General features: G+C 37.1%; 1 long non-coding RNA gene across 1 annotated transcript in view; it reads right to left on the minus strand.

Moving 5' to 3' along the window:
• Positions 1–5,569: 5,569 nt before the first annotated feature.
• The window catches only part of LOC103481212 (uncharacterized), a 40,116-nt gene continuing 20,362 nt past the window's right edge, over positions 5,570–25,323 (minus strand). Inside the window, exon 3 of the long non-coding RNA XR_001775984.1 lies at positions 5,570–7,725. This is a non-coding gene — a long non-coding RNA (uncharacterized LOC103481212). The remainder of the gene's footprint in view (positions 7,726–25,323) is intronic.

Here is a 25,323-nt window from a genome sequence, read left to right on the forward strand (position 1 = left end):
CAAAGTTAAAACATGTTTAATTAACATTGGGTCAAAATTATTCCTACTGGCTTTAATTAACAAATAAATCAGCTAATTTCAGCTTTATAATTCATTTCCAGGCCCCACAGCATCATGCTTCCCCTCTGTTATTGCAGTGAAACCGTCTTTGTCTCATTTTATCGCACTAAAATAGCGATAAAATTTAAATTATTTAGTTTAATTTACGAAAAATACCAATACCGACTCAGCCCAGCAGAGGAAGAAATTGTTTTTTCATGTAAAACTCAACGATTCAGTGAAAGTTTGGCTACTTTCTAAATCTTCTTTTGGACGTTTAAAGTTTTAAATCTTGTTTTTAAAAATCACTGCAGTTGCTTTGTTGCTTTATCATCTCGGATAATTTCAATAGATCATCAAAAACAAGAAATAAATTCTTCATAAATGACTAAATTATGCTTTTTAAGCAAATTAAAACTCAGTCACATGTTTTTTTTGCCATCATGTTTTTTTAGAGCCTCTTTATGATAAAAAATGATCCTTTTAATTATAATTCAAACATTTCCAGACCCCGCAGCATGATGCTTCCCCCTCCTTGCTTCTTTGTAATCCAGTTACTGCAGTGAAGCCGCTCAGTTTTTGTCTCATTTGGACTAAGAATCATTTTCTCCCTGGGGCTCTCATACCGGCGGCATTTTTACAGTTAAAATGTAAATTATTTAGTTAAATGAAACAGCGTAGCAGAGGGAAAAATGGCGTTTTTATATCTAAAAATGTGATTTTTCTTTTCAGAAAGTTATAACATTCAAAGATTCAAGGAAAGCCTGGCACATTTCAAAGTCTTCAAAAAAAATATCTCAGCAGTTGCTTTATTGTGTCATTATTTAGAAAAATAAATCTGTTATTTTTCAACTTCTGATGTTTAATAAAAGTACGGCGGGAACCAAGTCTGTGAAACTTTCCCCTCGTTAGCTGGAAAAATTATCCCCCAAAGTTAGAAATAAAAAAGCATTAAACCCCGGCTGTTGTTTCTGATTAAAGCTAATGTAATATTCCTGAAAACTTTCCCAGAAAAACAAGAAAAAGAACATCAGCCGTGTTCAGAAAACATAATTGAAGGTCCTCCGCGGCGGCGATCGCTAACCGGGAGCAGAGAGGTGTCGCAGCCTTAATTTCACTGTAACAAGCGCCGCACCGGCCAATCAGAGAGGTGGTTGCAGGTGGCGGCGCTGATCCCCGCTGCACCTGCGACACCTGCCCTCGGGGCCGAGTCCTACTCTATTATGAGCATAAAGAAAATCAGTATCAAAAGCCGGCTAACAAGCACAGTGTGCGCACGTCGGAAAGTCGAGTTTCATTACCGCAGGCTTCGCTTTCCCCCCTCCACACTCTGACCCGCTGTGTGCTCCTGCAGTCGCAGCTAGAGCTTCAAATAAAGAGGTGAAATCATGTGACAAACAGGGAAGCCTGTAATTTTAAGGTGCACTTTGTGATGATTAAACCGCAGCCTTTCTTTCACCAGCCTTTTGTTCCAGAGTTCAGCTCGATTTCTGTGCAATAAGATGAAAGTTTTCCTCCTCTGCGCGCTCGCTAACAAGATTTTCCTCCACTTCCTGTTTCAGAGTCAACAAAGCAGAGAGATAATCCAGATTACGTTGGTTTGTGAGTTTCAATTCACCTCCAGTTTGAGCTTTTTGGATCTCCTGAAGTGGGGTTCAGTGGAGTAGCTGTTAACAGTCAGTACCTTACTTAAGCAAACTGAATTTGATGAAATAACAGTGAGACCCTTGTTGTACCTCATTTTAGCTTCATTATACAGCAGGTTTATTATATTATCAGGTGATAATTCTCTATACTTAATAAATTATTTTGTTTACATCAGTAATATTCACATTTTTTGCCCAGAGTCACAAAACTAGAAAGTTTAAACTACTGGGGGGCCACAAAATTAATTAAAGATGCAAAAATTCATTTATTGTGATATTTTTTAATCCAATTTGAATAAATCAAAGCAGAGAGATAATCCAGATTAACCTGCACATTCTACCTTTAAATTAATTCTGACCTTAAATTCATCTCAAGTTTGAGCTTAGTTGGATCTTCAGATGTTGGATGTCGTGTTTGGAGATTATTTTATTATGCGATATTAGTGGGTGATAACTCTCTATAATGAATTAGATTGTTTGTTTTACATTAGTGGTGTCCAACTTTTGGCCCCAAACTCTTTAAATTTCTGGCAACCCACAAAATTAATTAAATGAAAGATCCAAAAAATTAGTTTGTGATTTTTAATCTTGATGTAAAAAAAAGGGCTTTGGACTGTTGCATTACTAAAAGAAAACCAGACAATTACCCATCCATCGTTTTCTATTTTGTCAGCCATATTTTCACCATTCCTGACTTGTGGTCAGGGGCCGAACAAAATCATTTCAAGTGCCACTAATGGCCCGTGGGCCACACTTTGGACACCTGCGGTTTACATTGTCTCAGACCTATTAGTACCTTATTATTGTTTTGGAAAGTGAAGAAAATTCATAACCCAACACTTCCTGTCACAGAGGCCAAAACACTGACGGAAAACTATATTTGAAAAAGGTATTTTGCTCATTTTCAACAGATTTGTGCTGCAAGTAGAAAATTAGTTGAACATAAAAACAATTAGGAATTATTTTCAGTTATTTCAAACTCCATGTCTATTGTAGCTTCATATGCAACACCAAACAGCAAAAAGTCTAAATTTCTTCAATAAAAAAGTAGAAAACATGTCTTTTAAATGCAATATTTGGTGTGTGTGAAATATGCATCAACAGGCTTTTTCTCTCTAAAGCATTACTGTGCAATTATTTTGATATTTATACTAAATTTGGCCTTTAAAAACGAGGATACCAGTGGGTGATAATCCGATAATTTTACATCAGTTAGAAGCCAAAGACTGTTAGCTTTCCTCTGGAGTTGAGCGAAAAATCAATTTAATCAATCGAATTTTTGGAAAATCAGATCCGGTATGAAGAAATGAGAGTTTATTGCTCAGCTCTAATCTGGTTCCTCCCATCTGAATGTACTGCAGTAATAATCCAGATTAGAGAACCTCACTTCAAAGATCCAAAGTAATCCGTTATGTTAGGCTTCCTTAAATGTTCAAGTAAGTATTAAAACACAAAAATGTGATTTCAGCCTCTTATCTGTTCCTGTTTTTATTTAAAAGCAAAGCTTGAGGTTCACTTCGCCTTCCTCAGTTTGACCTCTGACCTCTGTCCTCCCCTCCGTGCTGACCATGCAGACGAGCGATGCACAAATGACTTCTACCTTCATTTTATTTTGTTTTTATTTCTTGGGGGGAGACTTTTGAGTTTTACCTAAATATATAAAAAAATGTAAAAAAAAAAAAAAAAAAARAAAAAAATTTAAAAAGAAAAAAAAACATTGTGAAATGAATTATTATCTACTTAGCATGACTTTAAAAACTTTAAAACAATAAAAAAAGGAAAAATGATAATTGTAAAAAAAAAAGTATTGGAAACATGTTTAAAGATAAATATTGTATTCTGTTTAATTTTGACAGAATTATTTTTATTAAAATACATCCATATGCATATGAATCGTGTCCTGTTTTTATTTGCTGCATAAAAATTCACCAAGTAAATTTTATTTTTTTAAATATATATTTGATTGATAACCAGAATCAACTAGAATGTCTCTATGATTAAACTAAAATTACATTTTTGTAAAGAAAAAACGTTGTGATTAATTGAATTAAAGGTTGGGTTTTCCTGCTCAGTGAGATTTCACTGCTGCAGATAAAAATATATTTTTTCCCCCCCCCCATAAATTTTGCAGGAGAGGAAATAACTGAAAGTTGCTGATTGACTGAAATGACATTTTGTCGACAGCAGGGGGCAGAAAAGAGCTGCAAATCTTCCAAACAAAACGTTTATCTTCCGTTTCGTTTCTGATCACTTCCTGTTGGAGTCGCTAAGTTTTATTTCTAAAACTGAAAATAGTTTTTTAGCAACACAAAGTCCTTTTAAGCTGATTATGTTTTAAAATATGAAGGAGTTAAATATATATGTATGGGATCTGAAGATAAGTACATTTCATCCAAAAAACCTACATTTTTGGATTAAACTGATAAATATTCTACAGTTACAACTAGAAAACTTTTACAAGTTTATTCGTGTAATATTTTTACTTCATTCTAATAATTAACTGTTCTCGCATTATTAATACTTTATTTTTGTAATATTACGACTTTATACTCCTAATATTATAACTTTGTTCTCATTACTTTACCTTCACAATCTTACTTTTATGTCGTATTACTTATTTTCGTATTATTACGACTTTACTCTCACATTTCTATTACTTTATTCTTTTAAATACGTTATTGCTGCATATTCCTTTGACTTTATTCTGTTAAAACTACCACTGTATTCTTACAGTACTTTATTCTTTTGACTGCTGAAGTTGATGGTTTTTAAATTTCCAGGAATCCGGTGCAACGAACTGAGGCGAAAGAAACCAAATTTCATTAAATCCTCTGCTTGCTTTTAATTTTTACTTTTATTTTTTGCATTTCTCATAAGAAACAATATTAAAATGTGATTTCTGCGCCTCAAAGATGGACGCCGGAGGGTTAAAACCAAGCAGTAAACATCTTCTCGCAGTCCCAGGTCAGGGGTTGTAAACATCACAACACCCACACTTTACCGCCCAGACGATGCATATTCATAGTCACATGCGAGTCATTAGGGATGTGTTTTATTAGTCTATCCCTCCATCCATCCCTCCATCCATCCCTTTTTGCCTAAACAGTAATTACTGGGAGGCCAATGGAAGGATGCAGCCCCCGCCTGCTCTCAGCCAGATTGTAATGGCTTCATAAGCGCCGCTGATTGAATTGATTGCCGCAGTCGGAGTCTGGCTGAGACGTACAATGGGGCGGAATATGCGCATTAATCAGCTCGGCCTGCATGGCTCTCGCTTTTATTTCCAGGTATACAGGTGAGAAATGTACACAGCGCCAATCGTAAACAAGTCACGCCGCCGGCAAACACGATCTGACTTTCCCCCCGCCACGCAGGTCTGCGGCATCCAACGTCGAGCAGCAATCAAGCGTCTGGAGGAAACTTCCTGCGAGCTGTTTCACATTTACCGACAAGAACAAAACTTATTTTTATCAGGAATTTTATTTAAATACAAACAAAGCGACCTGGAAATCAATAATTGTGGTGGTGTAGTACAAAAACATTAATTAAACCCTGAAAAAGTTCATAATTTTAGGACATTTTTAACAGTGGCGTATACAGAATATTCAAGGGTCATGTGCTCAAGTGGAAAAAAGGGCACCAAGTGCGGCACATCAAACCGCGGGTTGCATTAGAGTGAGATTTTTTTTAATTTCTTTTATCTCACTTTATATCTTGAGCCAAACACAATAAATACAATGTCAGAAAAAGATCAGAAGGACTTTTTGTTCTAGAGGACAAAAAAATAAATACAATTCAGAAGGACTTTTTTGTCCCAGAAAGGAAGAAAAAAAAAAAAAACGACTTCAGGGCTTTTTTGTTCATAGAGGGGAAATTTTTTTTTCCGGAAGGACAAGGCATTTCCTAATTATCTATTTAGTCCAGGAAGTTACCTGAATCCTAAAACTCAGCCAAACTATCCTATCAATACAATTTCTTAAAGCAAAATTATAATCTTTTATCTTTATTTTATTGGAGTACTTATTTATTCCTGCGTTCGGATCTTTCACATATAGACAAAAACAGGAGAATTTTTTTTTAGTAATCTAAAAACTTTACTAAAACTACAAATTCAAGGTCCATTACACGTAAATAACATCTTCTATTATTATGGAAATGTTATACCTTTAGCTAATTAACATAAATCAAACAAAAGAGAATAAATAAATACAGATAAGTCATAGGAGATTAAGAAAGTTCTTTATTGAAAGTGTTTAACAGTTTATGACAGTCATGTTGATTTACAGAGATTTTATTCATATGTCGGAGATTTTTGTGGTTCCCAACATTCCCAACGGAATAATAAAAATATCAGATCAGATGGGAAACTTGATTTGATCAACAAGCTTTTTTCTTCTCTATTTTTGGAATATTTATATATATTTGGCAATTTTACAAGCAGAAACACAAACTTACCCGTTAGCTGCCAGTAGGGGGCGATATTTCAACACTAATTTTACAAAATAGCATTTATTTTCCCAAAAATCTCAAAGATTTTCCCAACAATATTAGTTTTTTTAATATATCAGACACTAACAATAATATTAGCTCAAATTTGGCTGCGTTTTTCTTTTTTTTTTCAAAATTCATTCAGTAACAGCAGATAAATAGTTTCTATTGCATGTTTTTGACATTTTACCTTTTAAAGCATTTTTGAGGCGTTAAACTAAATTTCCATTTTTTTACTTGTAAACTTGTTTTAAACCTCTACTTGTTTGTGCCTTCAGACATTTTGTAGTTTATGCTATCACATGCTAACACTCCTCTAGGCAGGATAAACCTGCCATTAGCTTATTAATTATTAGTAAAATAGATATTTTTCAATCAGATTGTGAACATTTATTTAGTTTTACTTATTTTGGTTCCATCGAGAATCTAAAATTATTTTACTGGGATAACTGGTTTGTGTGCTTAATCGCCAGTTAAATCTCAGGTTTTCCAAAAATATGATTAATTAATCAAATTGATTTATGGCTAAATTCAAAACAGGTTTTAAACTCTGATCTGTTGCTGTGTGCCTTTTGTGATGTCATCAGCGACACATGCATGTGAAAGCTTGTTTTGGGAATTATCGTTTTTATATTGACAAAATAATTTTTAATGAATTAACAAAAGTAATACAAACTGGCCAGGATATGCTGTTAAAGGTGATAAACTATAACAAAAGTGAGTCTGACTGGTAGCTTTAAATTTGTTTTTTTAAAAAAGGAGTGAAATTCAGTTTTAATCTCAACATGTAAATAAACAACAGAAGACATTTTTGTGATTTTCATGTTATCCCCTAACGCAGTGGCACCCAGGGTGAAGAGCCACATGAAAACCAGCCTAATGATGGTTGGATGTGAGAGGAAAACATTCAGGTTATTATCAAACATTTTGAAGCCGCAGCGATTTCATCCGTCGGTTTCTGAAGCGATCATCTTCTTTGTGGAGGAGTGGGCGGAGAAACGCTTTCAGACTCCTACTGATGGAAGAAATCGTTATTAAGATGTTCTCAGCCACCAGTAAACACAAGTTACTTATGAAAACGGGGAGATTCAAGGCAGACGTGACAAATGCAGGGGGCTGATTATAATTATATAGATGCAGTTAGCAGGAAGAAAAGAGACATAAACTGAATGGGGAAAAATGGACGTTTGGGTGGGAAACACTGAGGTAGACTGTGACTTGTTGTCTAAAAATGTTAATTTACAACAACAAAATCACTAGTCTTCCACAACGTGTCACACTAGTCAGTTTTCACCTGCGGAGAAAAAAACTGGATCTGAAAATGAACAATAAGAGCAAACATGAGAGCGAGTGGAAGCGATTAGTGCTTCTAATCACATAAACACGTAAACAAACGCACTCGGCACCTTATGACGACTAAATGTGTTTGCACTTTATTTCATCGCATTCATTACATGAATCACAGTTTCTTCATTCAGTCATCACACGGTGTAAACATCCAGGGACATTAAGGCACTTGGGATCTGCATTTGTTGATGCGAACGCCGGCGAACTGTACAGAGGGAGAGATGAATTAATTTAGGAGAGTGTGATAATAATAATGCGCCGATTACTGCAACGCACGTGCGATCAGACGCATAAACGCAGGTCCGGTCTGAGCCGCGGTGCTTTAATAAAAACAAGGAGAGGAAAAAAGGACAGCGGTTTAATCTGCTGGTCTTGGTTCTCCAAAGCTGTGCCAATAAAACCGGATCTCTGCAGGATAAAGTGGGAAAAGGAAAAGGTGAGGTCAAGAAAAGGAGGGAAGGAAATGAAAACAAATATGAAAGAGCAAAAAATATGGTGTTGAAACAAGAACTGGAAGGAAAATTTGATTTAAGGAAGGAATAATCTGCCACTAGAATGTTGATTTTTTCATCAATATTAAGAAATTATTTACACTAAACAAGAGAAAAAAAGCACTCAATGCAAAATCTGTAGTTTCCTGTTCAAATATTTTATTACACTTCAAATAAGACAAAACTAACTTGCAAATAACTTTTAATAGTAGCTTGTTTTCAGTCCATATTTCCTTAATAATGACTATAAACATTATGAAGGCAGATTATGTCACTTATAAAAAGACATTTCAAGGATTCAAGAATTTTATTTATCATTTTATTCCTGCAGCGATAATTTGTTGGCACTCAAAAAAGATAAAATAACTATGAATAAAAGCACGTGACTAAAATAAATTGTCATGAGAGATGAGTAAACAGTTATAAATATAGTAAATAGATATATGTACAGAATAGAAATACAATGTGAAGAATAGGAGCTTTTACAGAGTTAATAATTCCTAAATATGGATGGAAAAATACTCGTTCCACCGGCTGATTATTTCACTTTTAACAAGTGAAAAAAATAATTTCTCACTGGGACAAGTACTTTTTTTTAAATCAATATTTATTAATTAATGATGTAAAACAAGAAAGTTGCATTTAAGTGTACACTGAGATATTTGCCCTATAAACTAGATAAGCTTTTGCAGTTTAGGAAATGACAGAAAAAAAGTGAATTAATGAATATTTAAATGAACGAGCAAAGGCAGCATAAATAAATAACGATAAAGAAAAGAGATAAAAACATTGGACGGAAAACAACAAAATCAACGAAGTGAAGGAAAACAGCAGAAGAAAAACGGAAATTAAAGTAGAAACAACAACTGGATATAAAAATAGTCAGTTTGTGCAGGTTGTGTGGTGAATGTGAAATCTCCTGTAAATGAATGATAATAGCCTGTTTAGCTGCAGCTCGCCTACAGCGTTCCCTGCCCCAACCTATTTCCTGCTAATATCGCCTCCGCTGACCTCCCTTCCTTTTCCCCTTTAACGCCAAAAATCAATTGTTTCTTCCGAACAAGAATAGAGAATAAAATAAATAAATAAACATCTCTGCTGCTTCCTTCGCTACATTTTTATTTCACGTCTCATAAATTTTTTTTCTTTAATTGAGACGTCTTAGTGGCAGCCATCTTGCTCGGTTTGATGGTTTTAATGCGACTAGAGCAGCAGTAAACACACGGTTACTGCGTTTTTCTGACTCAGAAACACACACACACACGCACACACACACACACACACACACACACACACACACCACACACACACGATCGCCCTGCTTGCTGATTTTAACAAAGGTCTGTGACACCGTGACATTTGGAAGTAGATGAAATGACCGGCAGGGTCGGGGAGTGCAGCACTCCATGCTCTACTGCGCGGGGGATAAGAGCTCTTTACACACACACACACACACACACACACACACACCCCCCACACACACACACTCGCACACACACACGCAGCTTTTTATCAACCTCCATCCTTGCATCAGTACCTCCCCGTTCATATCTGCTCTCCAGAACCTTTCAGTTTGGTCCCAAACCCATTAAAGGAGCCGAAGCAAAAGAAGCTCCTCAAGTTCTTCATATATAATTTAAAATTCACTTCAGGAGGAGAAAAACTTTCATGTTTTACAGAAATGCTTAGTTCTGGAAATGCTTTGTCACTGGTTTCATTCAAATGTGTCCAAAAGCAGTTTTACAGTTCTGAGTTTTTCACTATGGTTTCATTTTGTTGTGACTTTTTGTTTTTAGTTCATTTGAAATTTGTTTGAAAGAAATATTGTTGAATTTTAGTTTTGACTTGTAGTTTTTTTTCTCCATACTTTGGTTAATTCACAGTTCTCATGTGATGTTACACTTCTGTGAACTTTGTAACTGACAGCCATCTTGGCTGCTATGGAGTTGCTATGACAACAAGCTTAAAACTCACTCTCACCTTGTTCCTATCTAACTGATAAACAATGTAAGTACATTACAACTGTTACTCAATTACAATTTCTGAGTACTCTACCCACCTCTGTGTAATTCTAAGATAAATACGAGTGATATTTACTGTAGTTCTTACTGGCGAGCTAGCAAAATTAGCTTAGCTGTAGATTTTACCTGCTAGCTAAGACAGACATGTAGCCTACATGTTTGTTACCACGTGTATTTACTGTGCCCGTCATCAGAACCGTGTTACTCGCACTAAGAGTTTGTACGTCCTTTAGAAAGTCGTTTAAATATTGATTGTTTGCATCTCCATGTTCTTAATGTTAACTAGCTAGTCAACTTTATCGCAGCAGGAGATCGGAGTCAGGTTGGCCACATCGTCTGACATGTTTCCATTCTCCGTGTCATACAAGTCGATCCCCACAGCAGTCATTGTTGGTAAATATTTCTCTTGGTAAAGAGTGTCAGTATACTTTCTTTTTGTTGGTCTCAAAGCCAAAGCCATGGTTCTGCTATGCTATGTGCTGCGCTTTCCTACCAAGATGGCGCACATCAATTCCAGTCCAAATTTGTGGGAACAATGTAGTGATTATGTTCCCAATCAAACTTGAGTTTTTCTGGTGATATGTCCTTTTAAATCACGACGTTGCACTGGGATTTTTGTTTTATAATACTATTAAACACTGACACTTGATTAATCAATGACTAATTATTGGCGATCTCACGTTTAACAGAATCTAGAGATTTCAAAATAAATTAAATAAGTTAAGTGCCTTTTATTAAAAGTTTTGTGCCTTTCCGCCACACAATGACAATTATTTCAAGAGTTTTCCTCTGAAACATTTATAAAAACTCGCCAAATGTTCTGAAAAGCAGCCTGAATTTTAACAACCTGTCCAAAGCAGCTCAGTAAGTTATAATATTTTGTTTTTTTGTTGCACTGTAGTGTTTTATTTCATTGTAACTTTTTGTTTGTCTAACTAAGTTAGCTTTAATTAGTTTTTAGAGTTTGTTTACTTGTTTTATTAATTCAAAAATGTCAAAGTATTGTGATTATGTGTACACCGATTGGCTAATGAACACTCAACAGAAGACGCCATTTTCAAAAATGTATTCAATTATTGTTGAACAACCAACTGACAGGCGTTTTCTCACAACTTTTGCTGTCGCCATTTTGCGAACAAGTCGCCAAACGGAGATGGAGTGCTGAGATCTGACGACAGCTTACGTAAACTGCTTGTTTCAGCTCAAATGGATAATAAATAGATCCATAAACATGAAAATAAAAGATGCTACATCTATGATTTCAGTATGTTTTAGTTTTATAATTCCAAAATATAGTTCCAGTTAGTTAATAGTTTTCCTGTTAATTACCGTTATTTATTTAAGTTAACTATTAAATTTTTTGTTATTTTGCTAGTTATAGTTAAATATAATAACCTTCGTTTGCAGTAGCTGCGTTTCTATTTACCTTGAGGTTGCACAAATTGGAATTACAAAAATAAATTAGCATGATAGACACGTTGAAATTTCCAAAAACAGTTTTGCGCCAGGATTGAGGTGGTTTTTCAAACGTATCAAAACAAGCAAATTTCGCAAAAAACTGCGATGGAAACATTTTCTCTGCAACACGCAAGTCACATGATCAACAACAGGATGTTACTACTGTCGGAAATGATGAAGAAGACGACAGGAAGTGGTAGGAGGATGATGATGCAACATGAGTTTTAATGACTCATCACACGAACAAACTTATCCACGTTGGATTTTAATTGTGTTTCTTATTTAACTTAAATGCCACAATTACAAAATTATGTTTTTTCTACCTTTACATGTCAAATGTTCTTATTAAAATACTTTGATCATTTCTTGAGATATATAATCATAACATTGCCTAAGATATAGTTAAATTTATCTTTTTTATTGAAGAAAATAAAACCATTTTATTATATTATCTTCTCACTCTTGACTTGTGACAGTTAAAACCTTTGAAAAAAGGTTTTAATCTCAATGGGTAAAAATAAGATTAAGGAGAAAAAAATAAATAAAACTAACATTTCTTTCAACCGGATCCTGTCACATCTCAGTCCAAAACCCACCAAGAAGGAGCCGAAGCAAAAGTTGTTCAATGTATAATTTAAAATTCTACTTCACATTTCACAAAAATTAAGCAGAATATTTGTATTTCTTTCCACCGTCTGACATCAATGATTGATGTCTAAAATCAAAGAGGAGGATAAATGGGTTTCTCTGGTTTCTGTGATAAAAATGAGCCTAAAAGCCTTCGATGACTGAGAAATTACAGCTCTCACAAGAAAAACCCTTAAGTTTTCTTCTGTAATTGGTTTTCACATCCTGATTGCTAACTATCTAAAGCTCTTTGCCCATTATGAGGTTTCCCTTTTTTGCTCTCGCTGGTCTTCATTTATACTCCTCTCCAGGAAAAATGAAAATAAAGAAAGACACAGAGTGTCGTGCATCTTATCCTTCGGTGTCATCAAGCTCCAGCGTTGCCAAGAAACTATCGTAATCACTGGACTTGAAAACTGTTTGTGAGGTTCGTTAAATCAACAGCGGAAAACTGTCACAAACAAGACGATCTGCGCTCCAGTTTGAATGTTTGTTAAAAACATACTCTGCCTTTTTGGCCTTTTAAAGTCTCGTGTTCTCCACGTTTTGTTTGTACAGGGATTAAAAAAGTCATTTGAATGAGAAAAACAGCATGATTTCATTTTGCACAACAGTTTATTTTATTTGCTAATATTAAATCAAGAGATGTGGGAATGTCAGATTTTATAAATAAAAAGTGACCAGTCATATAAACATGTTTACTGGCGTCTAAATGTGATTAAATTGGCTGCAGCATTGCTAAAGCTTTGCTTATGCTGAATCTGGGGTGATTTGGAGCCTAGGAGATATTTCACAATGTATTTTCATCATATAGATGGAAGTAAAGACAAAAATGAATGACACAAAAATCACGTTTTGATCTCTTTAAGGCTTTTTATGTCACTTTTTAATACATTTTTAATTTTAAGTCATGTTTCAGTAAGTGTTTGCTACAGACCCACCAAGAAGAAAAATACATATTTTTAGAGTAAACGAACCTTTTTCAAGTTCAGAAATGGCCAAGAAACTGTTGTTTATTATTATGATTTTGTTTTTTGACATATAGTGGACAATAAAAAAGAAAAAACAAATCTGTATTATGAGGAAGAATAAATACGCAAATACAGCTTTCAGCACACAGCAACATACACGTTACCTGTTGGTTTTGCATATAACCACTTCAAAACAGTCAACATATATGTGTGGAAATTTGCAAACAAGTTCCGTGCCTACATTTAATAGCGCCATCTATTTGAATCACGTGGCGTTGGTTTCCGTGTTCGTCAGCAGTCGGATTGTCGCTGACGAGATTTAGGGCGGCCATCTTGGAGCGGTAGACCATTCCACTCAGCGTTATGTGTTTAGCAGCACAATGACGTATCAGCAGGCACGTGCAGAGGGGGGGGTTGGGGGTGCTTGAGCACCTGGCCTTTTTGTTCCTTACCTCCAAGTGCTCTTTTGGTCAAATTATTATTATTATTTTTTGGTATTATCATTTCCTAAGCCCTCTTCTGACATAAAAACATGTACTAAAATTCTTTGCTTTTTTGTTTCTTTTTTTTTGTATAACATAAAAAGGCAACACCTTGTTACCTTTGACCTTTTGCCCGTGATGCATGACGCAATTGCCTCTCGCGCAGTGAGATGAGGCGGCTAAGGAGAAAATCCATCAAAAACCTTCATCATGTTTCAATTCTTTGTTCTTGTTTTGTGCATTGGTGCTAGGGGCTCATATGTCGCAGAATGCCACCCTGATTGCGTACGACTGCACAGATCAATCTGCTCCTCACATGGTGGTGGACTTGACCGCCATCAAACCGTGTGATCCACCTCCAAAACTAGACGTCCGCGAAGAAATGTCCCATGTTGTCGTTCTTCAAACAAGGCTTTACCGACCCGTCGAAGTCAAAACTTGCATGGTGAAATATGCACAGTCAATCTTCCGGTGTGGCATGCACAGCCACTTGTCAGCTGTCCCCAATGGAGTGACCGAACATATGATGTTACTAGGATTGGAACAATGCAGGCAATTACATCAAACGCGTACTTGCACCTTTTCCGGAGCAAAGATCACTGGGCTAGAACTCGGAACCAACACCTGCACTCTCACAATTGCTGGAGAGATAAGGAATGATGGCACTTGTGCCGGCAGCTCATTCTCCGACAATTTCGGCGGATATAGTGCAGTGGTGGTTCAAGCGCAATGTCGCTCTGGTCTCTCTTGCAGTCTCTATTCTGTATACTGTGCAGATGATGAATATGGAGAAGCAGTTTGGACCTTTCGTGACGGCCCTGACTGTATTGACAATCGTGTTGACACGTTTTTTGCAGGGACAAGTATAATTACCAGCGCAGATGATCACACAAAAATTCTAGTAGTCAAGCAGGCCCCCACCCCCACTTTTGCTCAGGTTGAGCGGCACCGGTACCCTATGTGGTCAGGTTGTCTACATCAGTGTTTTTCAACCACTGTTCCGCGGCACACTAGTGTGCCGTGAGTGATCGTCAGGTGTGCCGTGGAAATTATTCAATTTCACTACGGTACCGTATTTTCCGGACTATAAGATGCTACTTTTTTCCTAAGCTTTGAACCATGCGGATTGCAGCCCGGTTCAGCTTTTCTGTGGATTTTTCTTCAACCACCAGGGGGCTCTCTAGCAGGAAGTGAATCATTAGAAGTCAAAATTGTAAATCAAAGAAGAACGCGCTAATTTAGAACAACCACATGCTAGCAGCAGGCACGACGGGAGAAATGTTTTCAAACTCATATCATACAGCTTTTAAGTTGAGGGTTGTCGATCTGGCACTACAGGAGGGAAATAGAGCCGCTGCACTTAAACTAGGTGTGAACGAAACAATGATTCGGCTTTGGAAACGGAGTGCTGCGTCCTTAATATATGCAGCAGATTTATTAGGACGCCGCCTTCTGCTGGGTCCTTATGGAAAACCGAGAGCAGCTTAGCTTCCAGTTTTTGTTTGTTTTTTTTAATTGAAGGTGCTAGTATGGTTCGCTCTATAGTCCGGAAAATACGATAATTGGTTTTAAAATATTTTTTGAAAATTAATTATCTGCAAATAATGCCATCTTTGAGTGACTGCTGTAGTAGTGACTAGTGGCGTAATAATTTTCTTACCACTAGATGGCAGTAGGTACAGAGCATTTTACATTAAAACGAGAATTAGTGATGCATGAATGTTACAGGTAGCGGTGAGAGCACTGAATCTAGAAAGACTGATGACAGTGATGGAAAAGACAGTGAAGTTCAGCAGTAGTTGGAAAGAGCATGAGTCCATTTCCCGCAACATATCTGTGAAGTGAGCTTCTCCAGCCTGGCTACTATAAAAACTAAAACCAGAGAGAGACAGAGCTGTAGAGGAAGAGCTTTGTCTTTCTTCAATTTCTGCCAGGAAATCAGCTGTTTTCATCCAAACATTCACAGGTTTCACTCTGGGAGGCTAAAATATACAGATATTGACATTTTGTACATGCAACTCTTCATATTGTAACAGTGAATATGAAGTGAAATGTTTCCCAAATATTATTGCTTCTTTCAGAATAAGAAGAATTATTTTCTGTATTCCGGCTATAAGAATGCTTGTGGATTAGTTTGTAAAACACTTTGAAGTTTTTTACAACTTCTTTAAATTTAACACCACAGTGTTGTAGCACTGTTCAGGCGTATTTTTGAAGTGGACACGTTGAGTGCAATTTTAAATAAATGTAAAATGTGATAAAAATACATTTTTGTGTTTATTTGATTCCTATTCAGGAGACTGACTATAAATGTAATATAGTTGGCTAGAGTATCTTTGTTTCCATTTTTGGTTGGTGGTGTGCCTCGAGATTTTTTCAATTAAAACAGTGTACCTCGACTCAAAAAAGGTTGAAAAACACTGGTCTACATGACCACTCACAACACTCATGAGTATATGTCTCACGAGTAGATCAGCTAGGATCAATGTGGGGTGGAACGGCGTCTCTATACACGAAAAACGTGGACATCGCACTGCGGCCAACCAGATCGAGGAACCCAGGCCGCAAAACCATCCATACGCCCTGAGGGGCTGATTGGAAGACTCAGAGACATGAGCCGAATGGGCGCGCCTGAACCTGGTGCAGCCAAACCCTAAGATCAAACCGGCAGACACGAAGACCCAGGAAGAGGCACACCAGATCACCAGGGCGAGCATAGATCGAGCTTGACCCAGAGACGTGGGGGTGCAGGGGACAACGTCAAGGTGTTCGCTGCGATGGTGCGTGGAGGAGGTGTTTTGCCCTGTATCTTTCAGTTTCTCGATCTTGGTGAATTTACCATCAACCGTATGCGAGGCAACGGATTTTGGGTCGAACACTTGGCTGTGATTGGCATCATATCGGCTCTCAGGATGGATCGAGACCAAGGTCCTGCGGCTCGTCAACAATTGATAGCCGAGGCATTGGCACCCAATTTTCCCTTCCATAACTGTCGCAAGCGAGATGCAGCTCGCGAGGAGCTGGACAGAATTCTCGGGAATGTTCATCGGCTCAGAGAGGCCGGATGGTTCCTCGATGCTGTCAACAGGATGCCTGAAAAAGAAGGGATTGTCGAGGGTGTCTATAACCGATTCACAGGCCAATGGGTGGAGGATACCACCATGGAAGTGCGCCTCGACTTTGTGTACCGGATCATCGCAGGTCCTGAGTGCCGGGAACGGGATCGCTGCTTGTACGGGGTGTTTATTCTATTGATCGCGTTCGCCACACGAGGAAATTTGAGTAAACAGAAGGTGGATCGCATCATGAATGAGCTCCGGCCCATGATGCCCATAGTCACTCAGATGTATCGACATGAAGACGTTGGGTTAACATATCAGAATTTTGGCCATTACATCACAGATGTGAACGCTTATCGGGTGATGGCCAGATGGCTCTCTGAAGTCCCTCAAGGGGCAATACGTCTGAGGATAGTTCTCGCACAAGCAGCAGGATCTGGCTTGACAGCACTCGACCTCGTCGCCAGTGCCATCCATGAACATCCGAAATTCCCATGGCCCATCATTGCCTGTCTCTACCCCTCAGAATGGTACAACGTCTGGCGGGCATTCGAGGCCGTAGATGGACGTATATACTACGGGTTTAGGAACGATCCCACCTGTCAGAGCGACACTTTTTAAACCCATCACATTTTGTGGCCCACACACTCCTTGTTGCTCTAGGGGACGGTGCGCTGGGAAATTACAAGGGGATTATCCCCGATGCGCAATACCGAGTCGTCATAAAGCGTATAATAGACGCGTACATCACTGGGCTGAGTAAACACGATGAAAATCTCTTCGCAGAGTTTACTGACGAAGAAGTGGCTCACTACAAGAGTATGCAGGACAAGGTTCTAAGACACCCGAGCATCATGACAGAGTTGTCGAGCATGGAGGGCCATCCTGGGGCTTGCGTTGAGGAAGACGACAGATCACAGGGTAGAGATAGTGGATCCAGCGAGTTTGAGGGTTACACCGAGGAGCCTGACCAGGAAGGAGAAGAGGGGGATGAAGAAGACGAGGAGGGACCTCAGGAGTAGGTCCTGATTAGCCAATGTTTTATAGCTCTATATGTATCACATACTGTGATGTTCACCCAATGCTGAGTGTGGCTGTGTTGTGCTGATAGTTTGGGGATAATGATGTAAATAACTCTACTGGTTTGGATACAATGTTCTTTAATTCCTATGCATAAGAGCAAGGCTCGACTGGAGTGTGTAACACTCATTCTGATTTATTAACAGGGTTCGGAGAAAAACCAAGTTAGAAATTGTGTTAAAAAAAAGAGATAAGGCGGCTAACTGCAGAGCTCAACGTAGCGAACGTTCCAGATTACAGATCAGTTTTTGGTGAATTAAAAAAAAAAAAACGTTTTTGGTGAATAAAGTGGAGTAGACTTGCTACTTGTCAGATGACGGAAAACGTTGAAGTATCGTTTCTGCTTCAGCTCGGAGTCGCGGTTTAAGCAGAGAGGTAATGAAACACAACAGACACTGACAGGCCTCTGCCTTTCTCTGAAGAACTACTGAGTGGGAGGAGACAGCCAGGTGAGGAAAAACTGTTCTTATCTATCGATTCAGTATTTTTATCAGACAGACATTAGGCTGTTGTTGTTGTGCTATTAGCTAGCTGCTAGCTAACGACTTTGCTAGCAAAGCAAGATAACGAAAAAGCTTCTCCCCTGTACCGTTAATGATATCAGTCATTCTTCAGTATTGCTTATGCAATAGGGGCACATCGCCCGTCCAAAACCGATCATCTCCATAATGGATATATGTTCGATCTTCTAATTTCCTTTGCTGCATAATGTCCATGGCATTTATTCTGGCGTTAGGTAAATGTATCTTGAAGGAGAATAACACTTAAATAATTGTCCAACAAGGATATTCATTTAGAATTAAAAATAACTCACCCTGAATTACCATGATAGATATAATGAATGTAATAAAAGTGACATTAATGAAGGGAAAAAAACTCAACCCAGACATTTAGTTTAGGGTCTGGTTCACAGAGTATGAAGTTAAATTTGTTTCCCAATTATTCAATGGAAAAAAAAACAACTAACCTCAGTTAAGTAAAATTAAATTGTAATCAAAACTTTTGGAATTGTAATGATTTCTTTAAAAAAAAAGTTTTGTTTAAAAGCCTTTTTTTAAATTAAATAACAAATTTTTACCAAACAAACATTTATTTGCACACATCATAAATCTTTTGTTGTGATTTTAGGCCCTGATCAAGACGTCATGTGAGAATCAGAAACAAAAACTAGAATAGCAAGAAAAGATTTCTGACAAGTGCAAATAAGTTTGTTTTACAAACTTCATGTGTCAAAAATGTGTGATTAAAATTTTTTAAAAGTTTTTTTAAGGAAAACTCAGTAGGCTTTTCTCATGGTGACGTGCATTAACAATTCAATTTCTGCTTTTATAAAAACTTTTTTTCACTATTAAGCCTTAATTTCAACATAAGTCACTTTGGTCATATTTCAATTTATTTCAGTCTCGTATCTTGTCATACAAACAATCAAACATGTCTGTCTGATAGATGTAATATGAACAATCATTTTTTAATTCTTCATACCTGCGTGATCGTCCTACACGTAACTTTCCTTAAAAATGTGAAATGTTTCTGCCGTTTTTATAATCTAGCATAAGAAGATCTTCACTGTGTTTTGTGTTTGTAATTTATTACGATTTCTTTCAAAATGTATAAATATAGCAGCCTCAGATGCTACCATACAACCAATCATTCTTTCTGATAGATGTAATATGTAACCTGTTTATTTTTTACCTTTTCCTCGTCTAAACAGTTTACCTCCTCTGCCTAACTTCACCGCTTTGGGTTAAGATAAAAACTCTGGATTATTTCGGGTCTAACTCGCGCAGCCACCACTTTTTCTGCCTCTCCTCTCTTCTGAATGCTCTCGTCAGCGGCTGCTGTCAACAGCCAACAATGCTCAGAATGACAGCTGCCTGTGCTGGCCCCGAAACCGCCGGCAAGTTTAAGTTACAGGGAGTCCATTGACTGTCGACGGGGGCGCCGGCTGCCTGGGCTGGCACGCCACAAAGCCGCAGCAACAATGCGTTTGCATTGTCCAGGTCACAGAGCTGAGCAGGAGAGTGACAGCGCAGGGCGAGCTATGAGTTCATTAGACCGGCGCTGCTCTCCTTTCCTTTCCTTCTCAGGGCTCATTAACATCCAGCGTGAGCCACTGAGTTACACGTATTAGCCGAGAACATTAGCGATGGCCGCATGAAGACATGCGGTCTGGTTAAACCCACCAATATGGTCGCACACATGCAGAATGACACATTAGGAATTAGCTCCACATCCAGAATGCGTCTAATTTTCACATTTAAAAAAAAAGCATATTAGAAAATAATGGGCTCCCCGTGGCTCAAAGGCCTCACTGGCTGCGTTTCCATTACAATATTTTTTCTATATTCTGCTAATGTCTGAAAAATAAAACACGAGTTTGTAACTGGATCTGGTTCTGGTCAGAATATAATAATGTCTTGAACGCAGATGACAGGTTTGCCACAATAAACAACATGATCAGTTAAAACAATCTCAATAATATCCATTTGCATGATTTTTCCTTTTTCCAAAACTGGTGTTTTTGATGCGTTGGTCCAAACTAGCCCTTTTTTGACAGACAATTTTATTTGCAGAGACTCACAATTCATTGTATTTGTTGTTTCTGTTTTATTTATTTTGGATAAATGTCTTCCAGTCCCAGTGTTAAACATTCATTAGAATTTAAAGTCTATTGATCTTTGAGATCTTGCATTATTATGCCATTGCTATTATATTACTTGAAAATGACCTAAAAACAGCAATTTTATCGTTTATCATAATAACTTCTGGAACAATTTATTTTCCAGCAAAATATTATCGTGACACGCCTCATAGTCGAAACTTGATGATGACAGTTTTCAGTCTGGTGCTTCAGTTTCAACTAGCCTTTTTTTGAAGGACAGTTTTGTTTACATAGACGTCATAATTCATTTTATATGTTGATTTCTTTCTTTATTTTGGTTTTTCATCATTTCTTCCAGTTCCAGTGTTAAATTTTCATAAGAATTTAAGGTGTTTTGATATTTGAGGATGTTTTCCTGCCTTATTACACCATTGCTATTTGGCTATATTACTTTAAAATGGTGCCAAAAGAACAATATTATCGTTTATTGCAATAATTTTTGGGATAATTTATGATCCAGCCAATTTTGTTATTGTGACAGGCCTACATATACACATAGCTATATCTGCTATCAATATGGATTTCATTAGAGTTTGAGATTTGGGCTTTTTTGGGAACTGCGCTGGTTTTACGTTGCTTTTGGGCAGGAAACTGTCAGATCTGGCAACCCTGGAGGACTCGGGACTCACTGCAGGAGAAAAGCTTGGCACTATTATTCTCCCAGCTCTGGTCCAACAATTATGGGTAGCTTGGTGAATAGTTCGATGTCATTAGAGAGGGCGAAATTATGCTCTCCACTTGGGAAGGAAGGCCGTTTCACGAAATAACCGGGAGAAGACAGTAGGGTTCACAATGAAGCTGTGAGTGTTCAAGGACAGCAGGCTTTCATTTCTCTTGTGGTAATGCTCTATATTAGACTAATGTTCAATTAGGTTGTCAAGGCCTGTTGAAGAAATTTAATTCTTATATAGCGGAGTGGGTGGAAGCAAAAAGAAAAAAGCCTTTTATCATATTCCATATCCAACATGAATAATTTCCCTTCACATGTATGTTGAGCTAATTTAATCATTAGCTATTTGCTCACGATGATTAATTCAAATAGGTTCAGATTTAATGTTAATGATGAACATAAAGAGAGCTTCTCCAGAGCCCAAACAGTTTATTTTAATTCATGGTACCACTTCACGTGGACGCCGCCGCTAACGAGGCGTCAATGCAGTACGGCGATGTTAAACGGAGTCGTGCTGAGTGGAGGTGCAGCAGACAAACTCAGATTAAATCCTCAAACCCGCAGAGTGAAAGTGGAGAGGATGCAGCGTCCGCTGGGATTTACAGCAGAAATCTTCTCCTGAATCACTTTATGTTTACACCACAGGAGCTACTGAGTCCTGAGCCGCACCAATAAAGGCGTATTTCCCGACACAGACACTAAATTAGCTTCTCCTTTTAGTCTACGTTGCTATTTTTTTTGTTCTTTAAGTGGATTAGAGCAAATAATCTGATTAATCGATTAGTAAAATAATCTAAATTTACATAGATAAATCATTAAGTGAAGTATAAAGACTTTAAAAAGTCCTTTACTCAAAGAACAACATATCCAGATCAGTAATTAAGTCAAAACAGTAGAAAATATATATATATACCTTTTGCACTGTAAAAAAATACAAAAAAACTTATTTGTCTGTAAATTTGTTCCACCCAGAACTCCTTAAGTGGGTTTTAGCTTCATCCTGTTCAAATCTGTAATTAATCATTACATGAATCATAACTTTGTAAAATAAATAAATTGTTCAACACAATTTGCTATCCAATTATTCATCCTTTGCTATAAATGCACTAAATTAACTCTATTATTGCATTTTAGGCAATAAAATGCTTATTTTCTTATTTACAAAAGGAATTGAATTAGCTAGCATTTTAATGTATTACTAATATTGTATAGTACAATATTAAACCTTATCTATAAGTGAAGTTAAAGTGGTTAAATGAAAAATTTAAAAATGTGGCGATTAATGTATTATACTGACGATAAACCGATTAATCGTCAGAATAATCGCTAGTTGCAGCTCTAACATGGACTAAATTTTCCGATGCAATAAAAGTCTACACAGTTAAAATACCAGATTTTTGTAATTAAAAAGGTATTATTTTATTTTCAGTTGGATTAGGCTGCATATGTGTGACGTTAGTGTTGAATTTAAGTTTTAAAATGCGTAAAAACACAGACTTCTATAGAGCTGGACAGTTTTCTGGAGCCATGTGGCCTCCAGGACATTTTGTCTGAGTCCTAAAGCTCATTATTTGGGAGCGGTAAGGGCTGGACTCGTAAACCTAAATGCCACATGGCAGAAATAGGCTCCAGTTGACCGAGAGCGGGGTCATCCTCTACGACGGGCTGCAGCAGTTAAACCACACGGCCGGGTCTGATTGGATAATGCGCCAGTAAAAAGCGCCGTTTAATGTTTTTGTAGCCTTTACTGCGCCATTGGGAGCCTCTTCAGGGCTAAGGGCTTTTTAAATCTGTAAATATTGTTCGTTTAAAGATTTTCACCTTAGTTTTATTGTTGCTTTAATTGCAGAAATCTTGAAAATTCATTTGAAGGTCTTTTAATTGTCTCTGTATTTTTATTATTACACTGAAATGCTTAAATAGATGCTTCCCTCCCACCAGCTGAGGCTGTGCAATCAGAGATCATCATTTCCACAAACGCAGCCTTTATTTTCCACAAATATACAAAAATAATTAAAAGAATATTATGTGCAGCTGTAGCTTATTCCAATGCAGCTGTATTTTTATTTATTATTTTTTAATTTTGTATTCTTATTTGGTAGCTATTGTTTCATTTAATTTCTTTCTAATCTTTTGTTTTATTTGTGTGGTACTTACTACCAGGGCCGGATTTAAAGGATGTGGGGCCCCGGGCTGGAGTCAGTTTGGGTACCTTACTGTATATATTAGCAGGTATAAATTGTTGCATTTCTCCATCTTGTTCCCCAAAAAACTATACTACAACTTAATATATTTTAAATTTTATTGTTTATATTCATAAAAATTCCAAAATATTACTACAGCTCACCTGTTATGGGTTAAATATAATGTTTCCAAAACATGCCTTAATTTAACTTATGTACTAATAATAAAGTAGCTGATGTAGCGTACAAGAAATTTATAGGCTCTTTTTCTGCCCTCAGATTTTATTTTTCAGTTTTAAATGTTTAAATTTCAGTATAAATTTAGTTTGGGCTCAGGCTGGGAATTTATCGTTTTGTTTATCATTTATCGAGATAAATTTCTCATTATAAGAATTTTGATTTATTGTTGTCACAAATTCCAGTTACTGACATTTAAAATCTGTTAAACTGTTTTATTGGGTTAGTTTGACTATTTCCCCACTATTTGGTCACTCAAGCGCCAATAAATGTGAATAAATTCCAAAATGTGATTAAATGCAATGATACAAATCGCACTTTTTTATGAGATCGTTGTCCTAAAGAAGCGTTTTTCAATTAGGAATAGTTTTTCAAGTATTTGTGTTTTTGTGGGGCTTTAGCTGCTGTCATGCACAGCAACTGCTGAGAAAATAAGTAATAAATGGTAATTTCTATTGTTATTACAAGAATACCACAAAATACTGCAATAAAACCTGAAGTCCATATTTGCCACCCCCCGTTTAAAACATTTTATTTTACATTTTTGTTTGCGTATTTTTATTCTCCTACATCCTGCTGTGTTTTCCAGTTTGCTGTGAAATATTTGCTGTATAAAGTTTGTTTTAAAGCTGGTAATAAACCCCATTCCGTCCATTTTTTGCTTTTGTTCTCCGTTTTGTCTGCTCCCCGTGCTTCATCCTCTCACCTCACCCAGAGTTCCTGTCCTCCCGCCTCCAGCTCATATTGATTTTTTGTTAGAGAAAGTGGAGCCACGGATAATGGCCACTGAGCGGAAGTGAGCAGAGCCGGACGCGGCCACTTCCTGCACAGCATGGCGGTCACTTCATCACCTGGGTCACTTCTCCTGCACCGTCGACACCTCTCCTGTCTTTTTAGGCTTCTTTCTCTCTCTGTTTTTGGTTTTTTATTCGTTCCTAGAGATGTTTCTAAATGCCAGACAGGAAAGCGACAGGCCAACCAGGGGTTGCAGTAGGCTGATCATTAGCAGTACCCTGTGGTTGACTTCAATTAGCCTGCAGAGACACCGCTCCGCAGCAGAGCGTGCAGTCAGGTGGGATTCTCCGCTCTCATGAGGGAAATTTAAGGGAAAGATAGACCAGAAATTAAAGCTGAGGTGTGATTGATACCCATATTGCTGATACTGATACCGATGCATTTATTGAAGTTTGCTATATCATCAAACATCTGATCTTTAAGGGTCAAAAAATCATTTGAGAGCAAATAAAATCTTTTTTGAGGAACAGTTCAGAAACTTGAGATGGATAAATTGATCCAAAAATGTCAATATTATTGATATCAGATTGATGCTAACAAAATTAGATCGATTCTTTAGTTTCAAATTCCCTTATAAATTTTTATTATTTAGTATTGTGGTTTCTCATTATTAATTCTGCTTCAGTTTGCTCTCAAATGATTGTTTTTTTTGTATTTAGAAAAAATACACAAATTAAAGTATTTTATAGATAAATACAAACCTTGTCCAAATTCTGTCCTACATTTGAATAAACTATTTCAAAGGAAAAACCACAAACTTGCATATAAAGTATCTGAAACAGTATTGGTTTCAGATTGGTACCAAAACATGCTGCATTGCTCACCTCTGTGAAACACTGCAATGTAAAAATAAAACTACATTTCAATCTGAAACTAAAGTATCACAGCTGTGAAGTAGAACTGAACAAACTAAATCAAAGGAAGAACGACGCCACAACGGGTCAGACGACTGGTGACGTATCAAACTTAAAAGTATTTCTGTCGGTGATACGGATCCTGTATTTACTTGGTACTGGATCAACAGCAAACTATGCAGCATCGCAGACCCATCCATCCATCCATCCATC

The sequence above is a fragment of the Poecilia reticulata genome, linkage group LG19 (assembly GCF_000633615.1).
Source record: "Poecilia reticulata strain Guanapo linkage group LG19, Guppy_female_1.0+MT, whole genome shotgun sequence".
Classification (NCBI taxonomy): Eukaryota; Metazoa; Chordata; class Actinopteri; order Cyprinodontiformes; family Poeciliidae; genus Poecilia; species Poecilia reticulata.